The following is a 17,042-nucleotide window of genomic DNA, read 5'->3' as shown; positions in this document are numbered from 1 at the left end:
CAAAATGTCTAAAAATGCCTGTGATATTGAATACATGTGAGTTTTACTAGATACAGCTGTTTTTCTATGGTTTGCAAATACAAAAATGAGGTTTTACTCAATATGACTGTATACTGTAACACTCAATATGACAGTTATTTAAACATAACTCATACACCACACATGAAAAATGGCTAAAAATGCCTGAAATAATGCATCTTTGGGAGTTTTATTCGAAACATATGCTTTTTTAAATCTTGCAAAAGCAAAAAGTAGTTTTTTACTCAATAAGACTATAATAGTCTTACAATCCTGAGATAATGCGAAAAAAGCAATAAAAATGCATTCAAGCATAACTTCTAAACAACACATGGAAAATGGCTACTAATGCCAAGATATATGTATTTGTGTTAGTTGTACTAGAAAAATCATCTTTTGTGAGGTTCACAAAGACACAAGTTAGTTTTTTTATTCAATACAACAGTACTAAATATGAAAGGTTTATAATCATAACTCCAAAACCAAACATGAAATTTGTCTTGAAAAGCCTGTAATATTGAATTTATGTGAGTTTGACCGGAATCAGGTATTTTGGAAAGAATCACAAATACAAAAATCAGGTTTTGTCAAAAATGAGGTTTGTCAAACTCAAAATGTCAGTTTTTGAAACATAACTCCAAAAATACACATGCAAAATGTCTAAAAATGCCTGTGATATTGAATACATGTGAGTTTTACTAGATACAGTTGTTTTTCTATGGTTTGCAAATACAAAATTGAGGTTTTACTCAATATGACTGTATACTGTAAAACTCAATATGACAGTTATTTAAACATAACTCCTACACCACACATGCAAAATAGCTAATAATCCCTGAAATAATGCATCTTTGGGAGTTTTATTCGAAACATATGCTTTTTTAAATCTTGCAAATGCAAAAAGTAGTTTTTTACTCAAAATGACTAGAATAGTCTTACAATCCTGAGATAATGCGAAAAAAGCAATAAAAATTTATTCAAGCATAACTTCTAAACAACACATGGAAAATGGCTACTAATGCCAAGATATATGTATTTTTGTTAGTTGTACTAGAAAAATCATCTTTTGTGAGGTTCACAAAGACACAAGTTAGTTTTTTTATTCAATATAACAGTACTTAATATGAAAGGTTTATAATCATAACTCCAGAACCAAACATGAAATTTGTCTTGAAAAGCCTGTAATATTGAATTTATGTGAGTTTTACCGGAATCAGGTATTTTGGAAAGAATCACAAATACAAAAATCAGGTTTTGTCAAAAATCAGGTTTGTCAAACTCAAAATGTCAGTTTTTGAAACATAACTCCAAAAATACACATGCAAAATGTCTAAAAATGCCTGTGATATTGAATACATGTGAGTTTTACTAGATACAGTTGTTTTTGTATGGTTTGCAAATACAAAAATGAGGTTTTACTCAATATGACTGTATATTGTAACACTCAATATGACAGTTATTTAAACCTAACTCCTACACCACACATGAAAAATGGCTAATAATGCCTGAAATAATGCATCTTTGGGAGTTTTATTCGAAACATATGCTTTTTTAAATCTTGCAAATGCAAAAAGTAGTTTTTTACTCAATAAGACTATAATAGTCTTACAATCCTGAGATAATGCGAACAAAGCAATAAAAATGCATTCAAGCATAACTTCTAAACAACACATGGAAAATGGCTGATAATGCCAAGATATATGTATTTTTGTTAGTTGTACTAGAAAAATCATCTTTTGTGAGGTTCACAAAGACACAAGTTAGTTTTTTATTCAATATAACAGTACTAAATATGAAAGGTTTATAATCATAACTCCAAAACCAAACATGAAATTTGTCTTGAAAAGCCTGTAATATTGAATTTATGTGAGTTTGACCGGAATCAGGTATTTTGGAAAGGATCACAAATACAAAAATCAGGTTTTGTCAAAAATCAGGTTTGTCAAACTCAAAATGTCAGTTTTTGAAACATAACTCCAAAAATACACATGCAAAATGTCTAATAATGCCTGAAGAAATGCATCTTTGAAAGTTTTCCAGAAAAAAAAACTTTTGGTAGGTTTGCAAAAACAAAAAGTATTTTTTTTACTCAATTTGACAGTAATGTACTTAGAATCCTGAGATAATGCGAAAAAAGCAATAAAAACGTATTCCAACATAATTCCTAATCCAAACGTGCAAAATGTCTAAAAATGCCTGTGATATTGAATAAATGTGAGTTTTACTAGATACAGTTGTTTTTCTATGGTTTGCAAATACAAAAATGAGGTTTTACTCAATATGACTGTATACTGTAACACTCAATATGACAGTTATTTAAACATAACTCCTACACCACACATGAAAAATGGCTAATAATGCCTGAAATAATGCATCTTTGGGAGTTTTATTCGAAACATATGCTTTTTTAAATCTTGCAAATGCAAAAAGTAGTTTTTTACTCAATAAGACTATAATAGTCTTACAATCCTGAGATAATGCGAAAAAAGCAATAAAAATGCATTCAAGCATAACTTCTAAACAACACATGGAAAATGGCTACTAATGCCAAGATATATGTATTTTTGTTAGTTGTACTAGAAAAGTAATCTTTTGTGAAATTCACAAAGGCACAAGTTAGTTTTTTTATGCAATATAACAGTACTAAATATGAAAGGTTTATAATCATAACTCCAAAACCAAACATGAAATTTGTCTTGAAAAGCCTGTAATATTGAATTTATGTGAGTTTGACCGGAATCAGGTATTTTGGAAAGGATCACAAATACAAAAATGAGGTTTGTCAAACTCAAAATGTCAGTTTTTGAAACATAACTCCAAAAATACACATGCAAAATGTCTAAAAATGCCTGTGATATTGAATACATGTGAGTTTTACTAGATACAGTTGTTTTTCTATGGTTTGCAAATACAAGAATGAGGTTTTACTCAATATGACTGTATACTGTAACACTCAATATGACAGTTATTTAAACATAACTCCTACACAACACATGAAAAATGGCTAATAATGCCTGAAGTAATGCATCTTTGGGAGTTTTATTCGAAACATATGCTTTTTTAAATCTTGCAAATGCAAAAAGTAATTTTTTACTCAATATGACTAGAATAGTCTTACAATCCTGAGATAATGCGAAAAAAGCAATAAAAATGTATTCAAGCATAACTTCTAAACAACACATGGAAAATGGCTACTAATGCCAAGATATATGTATTTTTGTTAGTTGTACTAGAAAAATCATCTTTTGTGAGGTTCACAAAGACACAAGTTAGTTTTTTTATTCAATATAACAGTACTTAATATGAAAGGTTTATAATCATAACTCCAGAACCAAACATGAAATTTGTCTTGAAAAGCCTGTAATATTGAATTTATGTGAGTTTTACCGGAATCAGGTATTTTGGAAAGAATCACAAATACAAAAATCAGGTTTTGTCAAAAATCAGTTTTGTCAAACTCAAAATGTCAGTTTTTGAAACATAACTCCAAAAATACACATGCAAAATGTCTAAAAATGCCTGTTATATTGAATACAGGTGAGTTTTACTAGATACAGTTGTTTTTGTATGGTTTGCAAATACAAAAATGAGGTTTTACTCAATATGACTGTATATTGTAACACTCAATATGACAGTTATTTAAACATAACTCCTACACCACACATGAAAAATGGCTAATAATGCCTGAAATAATGCATCTTTGGGAGTTTTATTCGAAACATATGCTTTTTTAAATCTTGCAAATGCAAAAAGTAGTTTTTTACTCAATATGACTAGAATAGTCTTACAATCCTGAGATAATGCGAAAAAAGCAATAAAAATGTATTCAAGCATAACTTCTAAACAACACATGGAAAATGGCTACTAATGCCAAGATATATGTATTTTTGTTAGTTGTACTTTAAAAATCATCTTTTGTGAGGTTCACAAAGACACAAGTTAGTTTTTTTATTCAATATAACAGTACTAAATATGAAAGGTTTATAATCATAACTCCAAAACCAAACATGAAATTTGTCTTGAAAAGCCTGTAATATTGAATTTATGTGAGTTTTACCGGAATCAGGTATTTTGGAAAGGATCACAAATACAAAAATCAGGTTTTGTCAAAAATCAGGTTTGTCAAACTCAAAATGTCAGTTTTTGAAACATAACTCCAAAAATACACATGCAAAATGTCAAAAAATGCCTGTGATATTGAATACATGTGAGTTTTACTAGATACAGTTGTTTTTCTATGGTTTGCAAATACAAAAATGAGGTTTTACTCAATATGACTGTATACTGTAACACTCAATATGACAGTTATTTAAACATAACTCCTACACCACACATGAAAAATGGCTAAAAATGCCTGAAATAATGCATCTTTGGGAGTTTTATTCGAAACATATGCTTTTTTAAATCTTGCAAATGCAAAAAGTAGTTTTTTACTGAATAAGACTCTAATAGTCTTACAATCCTGAGATGATGCGAAAAAAGCAATAAAAATGCATTCAAGCATAACTTCTAAACAACACATGGAAAATGGCTACTAATGCCAAGATATATGTATTTGTGTTAGTTGTACTAGAAAAATCATCTTTTGTGAGGATCACAAAGACACAAGTTAGTTTTTTTTATTCAATACAACAGTACTAAATATGAAAGGTTTATAATCATAACTCCAAAACCAAACATGAAATTTGTCTTGAAAAGCCTGTAGTATTGAATTTATGTGAGTTTGACCGGAATCAGGTATTTTGGAAAGGATCACAAATACAAAAATCAGGTTTTGTCAAAAATCAGGTTTGTCAAACTCAAAATGTCAGTTTTTGAAACATAACTCCAAAAATACACATGCAAAATGTCTAATAATGCCTGAAGAAATGCATCTTTGAGAGTTTTCCAGAAAAAAAAATTTTGGTAGGTTTGCAAAAACAAAAAGTATTTTTTTTACTCAATTTGACAGTAATGTACTTAGAATCCTGAGATAATGCGAAAAAAGCAATAAAAACGTATTCCAACATAATTCCTAATCCAAACGTGCAAAATGTCTAAAAATGCCTGTGATATTGAATACATGTGAGTTTTACTAGATACAGCTGTTTTTCTATGGTTTGCAAATACAAAAATGAGGTTTTACTCAATATGACTGTATACTGTAACACTCAATATGACAGTTATTTAAACATAACTCATACACCACACATGAAAAATGGCTAATAATGCCTGAAATAATGCATCTTTGGGAGTTTTATTCGAAACATATGCTTTTTTAAATCTTGCAAAAGCAAAAAGTAGTTTTTTACTCAATAAGACTATAATAGTCTTACAATCCTGAGATAATGCGAAAAAAGCAATAAAATGCATTCAAGCATAACTTCTAAACAACACATGGAAAATGGCTACTAATGCCAAGATATATGTATTTGTGTTAGTTGTACTAGAAAAATCATCTTTTGTGAGGTTCACAAAGACACAAGTTAGTTTTTTATTCAATATAACAGTACTAAATATGAAAGGTTTATAATCATAACTCCAAAACCAAACATGAAATTTGTCTTGAAAAGCCTGTAATATTGAATTTATGTGAGTTTGACCGGAATCAGGTATTTTGGAAAGGATCACAAATACAAAAATCAGGTTTGTCAAACTCAAAATGTCAGTTTTTGAAACATAACTCCAAAAATACACATGCAAAATGTCTAAAAATGCCTGTGATATTGAATACATGTGAGTTTTACTAGATACAGTTGTTTTTCTATGGTTTGCAAATACAAAAATGAGGTTTTACTCAATATGACTGTATACTGTAACACTCAATATGACAGTTATTTAAACATAACTCCTACACCACACATGAAAAATGGCTAATAATGCCTGAAATAATGCATCTTTGGGAGTTTTATTCGAAACATATGCTTTTTTAAATCTTGCAAATGCAAAAAGTAGTTTTTTACTCAATAAGACTATAATAGTCTTACAATCCTGAGATAATGCGAAAAAAGCAATAAAAATGCATTCAAGCATAACTTCTAAACAACACATGGAAAATGGCTACTAATGCCAAGATATAGTATGTATTGTTGTTAGTTGTACTAGAAAAGTAATCTTTTGTGAGGTTCACAAAGGCACAAGTTAGTTTTTTTATGCAATATAACAGTACTAAATATGAAAGGTTTATAATCATAACTCCAAAACCAAACATGAAATTTGTCTTGAAAAGCCTGTAATATTGAATTTATGTGAGTTTGACCGGAATCAGGTATTTTGGAAAGGATCACAAATACAAAAATCAGGTTTGTCAAACTCAAAATGTCAGTTTTTGAAACATAACTCCAAAAATACACATGCAAAATGTCTAAAAATGCCTGTGATATTGAATACATGTGAGTTTTACTAGATACAGTTTTTTTTCTATGGTTTGCAAATACAAGAATGAGGTTTTACTCAATATGACTGTATACTGTAACACTCAATATGACAGTTATTTAAACATAACTCCTACACCACACATGAAAAATGGCTAATAATGCCTGAAGTAATGCATCTTTGGGAGTTTTATTCGAAACATATGCTTTTTTAAATCTTGCAAATGCAAAAAGTAGTTTTTTACTCAATATGACTAGAATAGTCTTACAATCCTGAGATAATGCGAAAAAAGCAATAAAAATGTATTCAAGCATAACTTCTAAACAACACATGGAAAATGGCTACTAATGCCAAGATATATGTATTTGTGTTAGTTGTACTAGAAAAATCATCTTTTGTGAGGTTCACAAAGACACAAGTTAGTTTTTTTATTCAATATAACAGTACTAAATATGAAAGGTTTATAATCATAACTCCAAAACCAAACATGAAATTTGTCTTGAAAAGCCTGTGATGTTGAATTTATGTGAGTTTGACCGGAATCAGGTATTTTGGAAAGGATCACAAATACAAAAATCAGGTTTTGTCAAAAATCAGGTTTGTCAAATTCAAAATGTCAGTTTTTGAAACATAACTCCAAAAATACACATGCAAAATGTCTAATAATGCCTGAAGAAATGCATCTTTGAAAGTTTTCCAGAAAAAAAAAACTTTTGGTAGGTTTGCAAAAACAAAAAGTATTTTTTTTACTCAATTTGACAGTAATGTACTTAGAATCCTGAGATAATGCGAAAAAAGCAATAAAAACGTATTCCAACATAATTCCTAATCCAAACGTGCAAAATGTCTAAAAATGCCTGTGATATTGAATACATGTGAGTTTTACTAGATACAGTTGTTTTTCTATGGTTTGCAAATACAAAAATGAGGTTTTACTCAATATGACTGTATACTGTAACACTCAATATGACAGTTATTTAAACATAACTCCTACACCACACATGAAAAATGGCTAATAATGCCTGAAATAATGCATCTTTGGGAGTTTTATTCGAAACATATGCTTTTTTAAATCTTGCAAATGCAAAAAGTAGTTTTTTACTCAATAAGACTATAATAGTCTTACAATCCTGAGATAATGCGAAAAAAGCAATAAAAATGCATTCAAGCATAACTTCTAAACAACACATGGAAAATGGCTACTAATGCCAATATATATGTATTTTTGTTAGTTGTACTAGAAAAATCATCTTTTGTAAGGTTCACAAAGACACAAGTTAGTTTTTTTATTCAATACAACAGTACTAAATATGAAAGGTTTATAATCATAACTCCAAAACCAAACATGAAATTTGTCTTGAAAAGCCTGTAATATTGAATTTATGTGAGTTTGACCGGAATCAGGTATTTTGGAAAGAATCACAAATACAAAAATCAGGTTTTGTCAAAAATGAGGTTTGTCAAACTCAAAATGTCAGTTTTTGAAACATAACTCCAAAAATACACATGCAAAATGTCTAAAAATGCCTGTGATATTGAATACATGTGAGTTTTACTAGATACAGTTGTTTTTCTATGGTTTGCAAATACAAAATTGAGGTTTTACTCAATATGACTGTATACTGTAAAACTCAATATGACAGTTATTTAAACATAACTCCTACACCACACATGAAAAATAGCTAATAATCCCTGAAATAATGCATCTTTGGGAGTTTTATTCGAAACATATGCTTTTTTAAATCTTGCAAATGCAAAAAGTAGTTTTTTACTCAAAATGACTAGAATAGTCTTACAATCCTGAGATAATGCGAAAAAAGCAATACAAATTTATTCAAGCATAACTTCTAAACAACACATGGAAAATGGCTACTAATGCCAAGATATATGTATTTTTGTTAGTTGTACTAGAAAAATCATCTTTTGTGAGGTTCACAAAGACACAAGTTAGTTTTTTTATTCAATATAACAGTACTTAATATGAAAGGTTTATAATCATAACTCCAGAACCAAACATGAAATTTGTTTTGAAAAGCCTGTAATATTGAATTTATGTGAGTTTTACCGGAATCAGGTATTTTGGAAAGAATCACAAATACAAAAATCAGGTTTTGTCAAAAATCAGGTTTGTCAAACTCAAAATGTCAGTTTTTGAAACATAACTCCAAAAATACACATGCAAAATGTCTAAAAATGCCTGTGATATTGAATACAGGTGAGTTTTACTAGATACAGTTGTTTTTGTATGGTTTGCAAATACAAAAATGAGGTTTTACTCAATATGACTGTATATTGTAACACTCAATATGACAGTTATTTAAACCTAACTCCTACACCACACATGAAAACTGGCTAATAATGCCTGAAATAATGCATCTTTGGGAGTTTTATTCGAAACATATGCTTTTTTAAATCTTGCAAATGCAAAAAGTAGTTTTTTACTCAATAAGACTATAATAGTCTTACAATCCTGAGATAATGCGAAAAAAGCAATAAAAATGCATTCAAGCATAACTTCTAAACAACACATGGAAAATGGCTGATAATGCCAAGATATATGTATTTTTGTTAGTTGTACTAGAAAAATCATCTTTTGTGAGGTTCACAAAGACACAAGTTAGTTTTTTATTCAATATAACAGTACTAAATATGAAAGGTTTATAATCATAACTCCAAAACCAAACATGAAATTTGTCTTGAAAAGCCTGTAATATTGAATTTATGTGAGTTTGACCGGAATCAGGTATTTTGGAAAGGATCACAAATACAAAAATCAGGTTTTGTCAAAAATCAGGTTTGTCAAACTCTAAATGTCAGTTTTTGAAACATAACTCCAAAAATACACATGCAAAATGTCTAATAATGCCTGAAGAAATGCATCTTTGAAAGTTTTCCAGAAAAAAAAACTTTTGGTAGGTTTGCAAAAACAAAAAGTATTTTTTTTACTCAATTTGACAGTAATGTACTTAGAATCCTGAGATAATGCGAAAAAAGCAATAAAAACGTATTCCAACATAATTCCTAATCCAAACGTGCAAAATGTCTAAAAATGCCTGTGATATTGAATACATGTGAGTTTTACTAGATACAGTTGTTTTTCTATGGTTTGCAAATACAAAAATGAGGTTTTACTCAATATGACTGTATACTGTAACACTCAATATGACAGTTATTTAAACATAACTCCTACACCACACATGAAAAATGGCTAATAATGCCTGAAATATGCATCTTTGGGAGTTTTATTCGAAACATATGCTTTTTTAAATCTTGCAAATGCAAAAAGTAGTTTTTTACTCAATAAGACTATAATAGTCTTACAATCCTGAGATAATGCGAAAAAAGCAATAAAAATGCATTCAAGCATAACTTCTAAACAACACATGGAAAATGGCTGATAATGCCAAGATATATGTATTTTTGTTAGTTGTACTAGAAAAATCATCTTTTGTGAGGTTCACAAAGACACAAGTTAGTTTTTTTTATTCAATATAACAGTACTAAATATGAAAGGTTTATAATCATAACTCCAAAACCAAACATGAAATTTGTCTTGAAAAGCCTGTAATATTGAATTTATGTGAGTTTGACTGGAATCAGGTATTTTGGAAAGGATCACAAATACAAAAATCAGGTTTGTCAAACTCAAAATGTCAGTTTTTGAAACATAACTCCAAAATTACACATGCAAAATGTCTAAAAATGCCTGTGATATTGAATACATGTGAGTTTTACTAGATACAGTTGTTTTTCTATGGTTTGCAAATACAAAAATGAGGTTTTACTCAATATGACTGTATACTGTAACACTCAATATGACAGTTATTTAAACATAACTCCTACACCACACATGAAAAATGGCTAATAATGCCTGAAATAATGCATCTTTGGGAGTTTTATTCGAAACATATGCTTTTTTAAATCTTGCAAATGCAAAAAGTAGTTTTTTACTCAATATGACTAGAATAGTCTTACAATCCTGAGATAATGCGAAAAAAGCAATAAAAATGTATTCAAGCATAACTTCTAAACAACACATGGAAAATGGCTACTAATGCCAAGATATATGTATTTTTGTTAGTTGTACTTTAAAAATCATCTTTTGTGAGGTTCACAAAGACACAAGTTAGTTTTTTTATTCAATATAACAGTACTAAATATGAAAGGTTTATAATCATAACTCCAAAACCAAACATGAAATTTGTCTTGAAAAGCCTGTAATATTGAATTTATGTGAGTTTTACCGGAATCAGGTATTTTGGAAAGGATCACAAATACAAAAATCAGGTTTTGTCAAAAATCAGGTTTGTCAAACTCAAAATGTCAGTTTTTGAAACATAACTCCAAAAATACACATGCAAAATGTCAAAAAATGCCTGTGATATTGAATACATGTGAGTTTTACTAGATACAGTTGTTTTTCTATGGTTTGCAAATACAAAAATGAGGTTTTACTCAATATGACTGTATACTGTAACACTCAATATGACAGTTATTTAAACATAACTCCTACACCACACATGAAAAATGGCTAAAAATGCCTGAAATAATGCATCTTTGGGAGTTTTATTCGAAACATATGCTTTTTTAAATCTTGCAAATGCAAAAAGTAGTTTTTTACTGAATAAGACTCTAATAGTCTTACAATCCTGAGATGATGCGAAAAAAGCAATAAAAATGCATTCAAGCATAACTTCTAAACAACACATGGAAAATGGCTACTAATGCCAAGATATATGTATTTGTGTTAGTTGTACTAGAAAAATCATCTTTTGTGAGGATCACAAAGACACAAGTTAGTTTTTTTTATTCAATACAACAGTACTAAATATGAAAGGTTTATAATCATAACTCCAAAACCAAACATGAAATTTGTCTTGAAAAGCCTGTAGTATTGAATTTATGTGAGTTTGACCGGAATCAGGTATTTTGGAAAGGATCACAAATACAAAAATCAGGTTTTGTCAAAAATCAGGTTTGTCAAACTCAAAATGTCAGTTTTTGAAACATAACTCCAAAAATACACATGCAAAATGTCTAATAATGCCTGAAGAAATGCATCTTTGAGAGTTTTCCAGAAAAAAAAATTTTGGTAGGTTTGCAAAAACAAAAAGTATTTTTTTTACTCAATTTGACAGTAATGTACTTAGAATCCTGAGATAATGCGAAAAAAGCAATAAAAACGTATTCCAACATAATTCCTAATCCAAACGTGCAAAATGTCTAAAAATGCCTGTGATATTGAATACATGTGAGTTTTACTAGATACAGCTGTTTTTCTATGGTTTGCAAATACAAAAATGAGGTTTTACTCAATATGACTGTATACTGTAACACTCAATATGACAGTTATTTAAACATAACTCATACACCACACATGAAAAATGGCTAATAATGCCTGAAATAATGCATCTTTGGGAGTTTTATTCGAAACATATGCTTTTTTAAATCTTGCAAAAGCAAAAAGTAGTTTTTTACTCAATAAGACTATAATAGTCTTACAATCCTGAGATAATGCGAAAAAAGCAATAAAATGCATTCAAGCATAACTTCTAAACAACACATGGAAAATGGCTACTAATGCCAAGATATATGTATTTGTGTTAGTTGTACTAGAAAAATCATCTTTTGTGAGGTTCACAAAGACACAAGTTAGTTTTTTATTCAATATAACAGTACTAAATATGAAAGGTTTATAATCATAACTCCAAAACCAAACATGAAATTTGTCTTGAAAAGCCTGTAATATTGAATTTATGTGAGTTTGACCGGAATCAGGTATTTTGGAAAGGATCACAAATACAAAAATCAGGTTTGTCAAACTCAAAATGTCAGTTTTTGAAACATAACTCCAAAAATACACATGCAAAATGTCTAAAAATGCCTGTGATATTGAATACATGTGAGTTTTACTAGATACAGTTGTTTTTCTATGGTTTGCAAATACAAAAATGAGGTTTTACTCAATATGACTGTATACTGTAACACTCAATATGACAGTTATTTAAACATAACTCCTACACCACACATGAAAAATGGCTAATAATGCCTGAAATAATGCATCTTTGGGAGTTTTATTCGAAACATATGCTTTTTTAAATCTTGCAAATGCAAAAAGTAGTTTTTTACTCAATAAGACTATAATAGTCTTACAATCCTGAGATAATGCGAAAAAAGCAATAAAAATGCATTCAAGCATAACTTCTAAACAACACATGGAAAATGGCTACTAATGCCAAGATATAGTATGTATTGTTGTTAGTTGTACTAGAAAAGTAATCTTTTGTGAGGTTCACAAAGGCACAAGTTAGTTTTTTTATGCAATATAACAGTACTAAATATGAAAGGTTTATAATCATAACTCCAAAACCAAACATGAAATTTGTCTTGAAAAGCCTGTAATATTGAATTTATGTGAGTTTGACCGGAATCAGGTATTTTGGAAAGGATCACAAATACAAAAATCAGGTTTGTCAAACTCAAAATGTCAGTTTTTGAAACATAACTCCAAAAATACACATGCAAAATGTCTAAAAATGCCTGTGATATTGAATACATGTGAGTTTTACTAGATACAGTTTTTTTTCTATGGTTTGCAAATACAAGAATGAGGTTTTACTCAATATGACTGTATACTGTAACACTCAATATGACAGTTATTTAAACATAACTCCTACACCACACATGAAAAATGGCTAATAATGCCTGAAGTAATGCATCTTTGGGAGTTTTATTCGAAACATATGCTTTTTTAAATCTTGCAAATGCAAAAAGTAGTTTTTTACTCAATATGACTAGAATAGTCTTACAATCCTGAGATAATGCGAAAAAAGCAATAAAAATGTATTCAAGCATAACTTCTAAACAACACATGGAAAATGGCTACTAATGCCAAGATATATGTATTTGTGTTAGTTGTACTAGAAAAATCATCTTTTGTGAGGTTCACAAAGACACAAGTTAGTTTTTTTATTCAATATAACAGTACTAAATATGAAAGGTTTATAATCATAACTCCAAAACCAAACATGAAATTTGTCTTGAAAAGCCTGTGATGTTGAATTTATGTGAGTTTGACCGGAATCAGGTATTTTGGAAAGGATCACAAATACAAAAATCAGGTTTTGTCAAAAATCAGGTTTGTCAAATTCAAAATGTCAGTTTTTGAAACATAACTCCAAAAATACACATGCAAAATGTCTAATAATGCCTGAAGAAATGCATCTTTGAAAGTTTTCCAGAAAAAAAAAACTTTTGGTAGGTTTGCAAAAACAAAAAGTATTTTTTTTACTCAATTTGACAGTAATGTACTTAGAATCCTGAGATAATGCGAAAAAAGCAATAAAAACGTATTCCAACATAATTCCTAATCCAAACGTGCAAAATGTCTAAAAATGCCTGTGATATTGAATACATGTGAGTTTTACTAGATACAGTTGTTTTTCTATGGTTTGCAAATACAAAAATGAGGTTTTACTCAATATGACTGTATACTGTAACACTCAATATGACAGTTATTTAAACATAACTCCTACACCACACATGAAAAATGGCTAATAATGCCTGAAATAATGCATCTTTGGGAGTTTTATTCGAAACATATGCTTTTTTAAATCTTGCAAATGCAAAAAGTAGTTTTTTACTCAATAAGACTATAATAGTCTTACAATCCTGAGATAATGCGAAAAAAGCAATAAAAATGCATTCAAGCATAACTTCTAAACAACACATGGAAAATGGCTACTAATGCCAATATATATGTATTTTTGTTAGTTGTACTAGAAAAATCATCTTTTGTAAGGTTCACAAAGACACAAGTTAGTTTTTTTATTCAATACAACAGTACTAAATATGAAAGGTTTATAATCATAACTCCAAAACCAAACATGAAATTTGTCTTGAAAAGCCTGTAATATTGAATTTATGTGAGTTTGACCGGAATCAGGTATTTTGGAAAGAATCACAAATACAAAAATCAGGTTTTGTCAAAAATGAGGTTTGTCAAACTCAAAATGTCAGTTTTTGAAACATAACTCCAAAAATACACATGCAAAATGTCTAAAAATGCCTGTGATATTGAATACATGTGAGTTTTACTAGATACAGTTGTTTTTCTATGGTTTGCAAATACAAAATTGAGGTTTTACTCAATATGACTGTATACTGTAAAACTCAATATGACAGTTATTTAAACATAACTCCTACACCACACATGAAAAATAGCTAATAATCCCTGAAATAATGCATCTTTGGGAGTTTTATTCGAAACATATGCTTTTTTAAATCTTGCAAATGCAAAAAGTAGTTTTTTACTCAAAATGACTAGAATAGTCTTACAATCCTGAGATAATGCGAAAAAAGCAATACAAATTTATTCAAGCATAACTTCTAAACAACACATGGAAAATGGCTACTAATGCCAAGATATATGTATTTTTGTTAGTTGTACTAGAAAAATCATCTTTTGTGAGGTTCACAAAGACACAAGTTAGTTTTTTTATTCAATATAACAGTACTTAATATGAAAGGTTTATAATCATAACTCCAGAACCAAACATGAAATTTGTCTTGAAAAGCCTGTAATATTGAATTTATGTGAGTTTTACCGGAATCAGGTATTTTGGAAAGAATCACAAATACAAAAATCAGGTTTTGTCAAAAATCAGGTTTGTCAAACTCAAAATGTCAGTTTTTGAAACATAACTCCAAAAATACACATGCAAAATGTCTAAAAATGCCTGTGATATTGAATACAGGTGAGTTTTACTAGATACAGTTGTTTTTGTATGGTTTGCAAATACAAAAATGAGGTTTTACTCAATATGACTGTATATTGTAACACTCAATATGACAGTTATTTAAACCTAACTCCTACACCACACATGAAAACTGGCTAATAATGCCTGAAATAATGCATCTTTGGGAGTTTTATTCGAAACATATGCTTTTTTAAATCTTGCAAATGCAAAAAGTAGTTTTTTACTCAATAAGACTATAATAGTCTTACAATCCTGAGATAATGCGAAAAAAGCAATAAAAATGCATTCAAGCATAACTTCTAAACAACACATGGAAAATGGCTGATAATGCCAAGATATATGTATTTTTGTTAGTTGTACTAGAAAAATCATCTTTTGTGAGGTTCACAAAGACACAAGTTAGTTTTTTATTCAATATAACAGTACTAAATATGAAAGGTTTATAATCATAACTCCAAAACCAAACATGAAATTTGTCTTGAAAAGCCTGTAATATTGAATTTATGTGAGTTTGACCGGAATCAGGTATTTTGGAAAGGATCACAAATACAAAAATCAGGTTTTGTCAAAAATCAGGTTTGTCAAACTCTAAATGTCAGTTTTTGAAACATAACTCCAAAAATACACATGCAAAATGTCTAATAATGCCTGAAGAAATGCATCTTTGAAAGTTTTCCAGAAAAAAAAACTTTTGGTAGGTTTGCAAAAACAAAAAGTATTTTTTTTACTCAATTTGACAGTAATGTACTTAGAATCCTGAGATAATGCGAAAAAAGCAATAAAAATGTACTCCAACATAATTCCTAATCCAAACGTGCAAAATGTCTAAAAATGCCTGTGATATTGAATACATGTGAGTTTTACTAGATACAGTTGTTTTTCTATGGTTTGCAAATACAAGAATGAGGTTTTACTCAATATGACTGTATACTGTAACACTCAATATGACAGTTATTTAAACATAACTCCTACACCACACATGAAAAATGGCTAATAATGCCTGAAATATGCATCTTTGGGAGTTTTATTCGAAACATATGCTTTTTTAAATCTTGCAAATGCAAAAAGTAGTTTTTTACTCAATAAGACTATAATAGTCTTACAATCCTGAGATAATGCGAAAAAAGCAATAAAAATGCATTCAAGCATAACTTCTAAACAACACATGGAAAATGGCTGATAATGCCAAGATATATGTATTTTTGTTAGTTGTACTAGAAAAATCATCTTTTGTGAGGTTCACAAAGACACAAGTTAGTTTTTTTTATTCAATATAACAGTACTAAATATGAAAGGTTTATAATCATAACTCCAAAACCAAACATGAAATTTGTCTTGAAAAGCCTGTAATATTGAATTTATGTGAGTTTGACTGGAATCAGGTATTTTGGAAAGGATCACAAATACAAAAATCAGGTTTGTCAAACTCAAAATGTCAGTTTTTGAAACATAACTCCAAAATTACACATGCAAAATGTCTAAAAATGCCTGTGATATTGAATACATGTGAGTTTTACTAGATACAGTTGTTTTTCTATGGTTTGCAAATACAAAAATGAGGTTTTACTCAATATGACTGTATACTGTAACACTCAATATGACAGTTATTTAAACATAACTCCTACACCACACATGAAAAATGGCTAATAATGCCTGAAATAATGCATCTTTGGGAGTTTTATTCGAAACATATGCTTTTTTAAATCTTGCAAATGCAAAAAGTAGTTTTTTACTCAATAAGACTATAATAGTCTTACAATCCTGAGATAATGCGAAAAAAGCAATAACAATGCATTCAAGCATAACTTCTAAACAACACATGGAAAATGGCTACTAATGCCAAGATATATGTATTTGTGTTAGTTGTACTAGAAAAATCATCTTTTGTGAGGTTCACAAAGACACAAGTTA

The sequence above is a fragment of the Nerophis ophidion genome, linkage group LG25 (assembly GCF_033978795.1).
Source record: "Nerophis ophidion isolate RoL-2023_Sa linkage group LG25, RoL_Noph_v1.0, whole genome shotgun sequence".
NCBI classification, from domain to species: Eukaryota; Metazoa; Chordata; class Actinopteri; order Syngnathiformes; family Syngnathidae; genus Nerophis; species Nerophis ophidion.
This window is presented reverse-complemented; position numbering follows the sequence as displayed.